The following is a 2,845-nucleotide window of genomic DNA, read 5'->3' on the forward strand; positions in this document are numbered from 1 at the left end:
CTGTTATCCAACTGCAATAACACATCTGAATACTACAAAAAAATGTCCATCACGCCACTCTTGTGTTAATCTATGCACGGTCTGAAGAATGTGTGTGGGAATGTATGTGAATGTTTTACTGTTATATCTTATTAGTATTTTAAGTATTCTATCTATTTTATTTATTGAATTTTATTGTTTTATTTATATTTTGATATTGCTAGGGATGATGCAATGATCGGGGACCATTCTTAATTTCGTTGTTCTCATGACAATGACAATAAAGTTTCTGAATATCTGAACAAAAAACAAACAAACAAAAAAAAACACAAAAACCAATGGTGATTGTTAGATGGTTACAGAGATTAAGATTAAGAGTAGTAGACCTTGAACTTTTGGTTGACTTAACGGTGGCTAGGCTAGTCTTTTATAGTCAGAGCTAGCTATGTCTGTGAAGGTTCTCAGTCATCGAGGTCATCGTAGTCTAAGAAGCTTGAAAAGAAAAGCATCTGGACTTCTTTAGGTTTGAAGACGTTTCACCTCTCATCCTAGAATCTTCTTTAGTTCTAAGAGCAACTGGTGGAGAGTCTCAGATTTTTAAGCGGAGCTAAAAAGAAAAAAAGCTGAGCTAGCTAGTTAGACCCCAACCTTTAAGGGTTAGGGTTTCAGACAATCTGAGTTTGGTCAGCTGTAATATATCCAATTTATGCAGCAGATGACAAACAAGGGGGAGATGATCCAGAGGTAGCTGAAGCCAAAATCAAAATCACAGCTCCTCCATCTTGCTAAACTTAAGGCAAATACAGCATCCATTAGTTGGTGTTTATCTGGCCCCAGCTATGCAACTTCCCCCCCAAATCTCATTTTTATACAAGAATCCTGAATGGCGATTAGGTGTAATGGGGTGCTGGCTGCCACACTCCCCTTTGTATCCTTAACTTTTTTCCGCTTTACTTTGCCTTTGACAAAAACTGTGCAGAAATGAGGCAAAAATAAATAAATAAAACAACCGACAAAACCATTTTCTATGAAAAATGTGACAGAATGATTGTTTGTCTGGATTTGATCTGACGTGTCTCACCCACCACTTCTGCCTCGACTCCCTCCTGACCCGGAGCGTCCCCCTCGCTCCCTCTCCTTGTTTGTCTGTCTGTGTCGTGTCCTGATTATACGAGTGGGATCAGGTGCACAGGAGATGAGCAGCCGGCTGCCAATCATCTCCAATCATCTCTGCCATAAACCACACTGCCACATCATAGACTGGGATTCACAGTTAGCCTTGTTCTAGCCATTCTTTGAACATCGTTGCTTGTTAGCGCTTTTTGCCTACTCTGCTTTGCATCTGCGAGCTCTTCCTCCCCCTGCCCGACTCCTGCCAGTGCCAGAACAGTAGGGAAGTGGCACAGCCTCTGACCTGCTCTGCCATTTCCTCAAGCACGACTCGGCTCAGCTCCTACAGCCTCTGGCCCTGCTGCTTCCTTCTTAAAACTCAATTTGTTACTACATATATCCTTGCTCACCTGTGATTGTCTGTCAGGATTTTGGCTTCACGAAACAAGCACCATGACATAAAGCTGAAAGGATCTTTTATGGATCTATGTCGCCCGATTAGATTGCAGATAATGACTATTTTACAGCATAAATAATGCAGGCCGAGCTTGGAGCTTGGACTATGGTTTTTAATAGATTTTGCAAAATGCACTTTTTCTACAGTTTTGCATTAAAATATAGATGACTTCATTTCAGCGAGGAGCAGCTGGAGCTTATCATATCCTCCTTTAGGCAGAGCCCAAGCAATTACTCAACCGTAAACTTCACCCATGTCTGCTGCTCTCCTCGGGTCATCAGGTGGATAAATGGAATAAAAGTTGCTTCATGAGAAAGCAGAGGAGATTAGCATGGCTATTAACTATAATAAGTTGTAGAGAGTACAGGATTCTCAATGCTTTTCTCTGTTTGCTTTCTTCTCATCTCCAACAGTCTCTCTGTCATAAATGCGAGGTCTTCAAAGTCCTCCAGCTTTTACTCTAGGCTGTCTTTATACATGTGTTGTGGTTATCAGTCCTTCCAGATGTATATTGTTTTGGTGTGTGTGTGTGTTACAGGCAAGACTTTGCTTTTTTTTTTTTTAACCCAAAAGAGGTGCCTGAATTAAGGCAATAACACTTTTTTAAGCATCCCTTCTCCCCAACTTTCTCCATGGCATCTAAAAAAAAAAAGAGGATAAACCCCCCCCCTGCACAGTAGGCTTTAATGAAAAATTATATAATCTTCCTTCACCTAGATTGGCATCTTCATCTTCAGCTTTATTAAAAAACAGTCTTATTCATGAACCCAGCCAGTGGGAGTAGTTGTTGAGCAAGGAAAAATTGCACACATACACCCACTTGGGAGCCACCTGGTACAAATACAATCTTGTGCTTGTGGCAAGCGAGCCGTGAAGCCTGCTCACCGGTGCAGTCACAGTCGTTTTTGGAAAAGGGAAGCACATTTCCTTTTAGCGGTGCTAGACAGAGTCTCCTATAACTTTGAAGTTATTGCTGTCCACTCCTGTAAACCTGTTTAGCCTCCACTCCAAATATCACATCTCAGTGTACCTCTGCTGTGACAGGAAGTGTAAGGTGGATGTCCTGACCTTAAGCTTGGTGTGTAGTGACTCATGCAACTTATTTAGATGAGTCATGTGTACTGGAGTCCACACCTTTTCAGATCACTCAAGCCTAGAAAATACCTTGGAGCAGCCTGTTCTGGGGGCGTCTTGTCCTTACGGCCAATGGGCTGCAGTAAAGGTTAGGTGAGGATGAGTAAGAACCGAGGACTCGGCTTTGGATCTTGGTGTGTGCAGGGAGAGAGAAGAAAATGGGCA

The sequence above is a fragment of the Maylandia zebra genome, linkage group LG3 (genome assembly GCF_041146795.1).
Source record: "Maylandia zebra isolate NMK-2024a linkage group LG3, Mzebra_GT3a, whole genome shotgun sequence".
Lineage (NCBI taxonomy): Eukaryota > Metazoa > Chordata > Actinopteri > Cichliformes > Cichlidae > Maylandia > Maylandia zebra.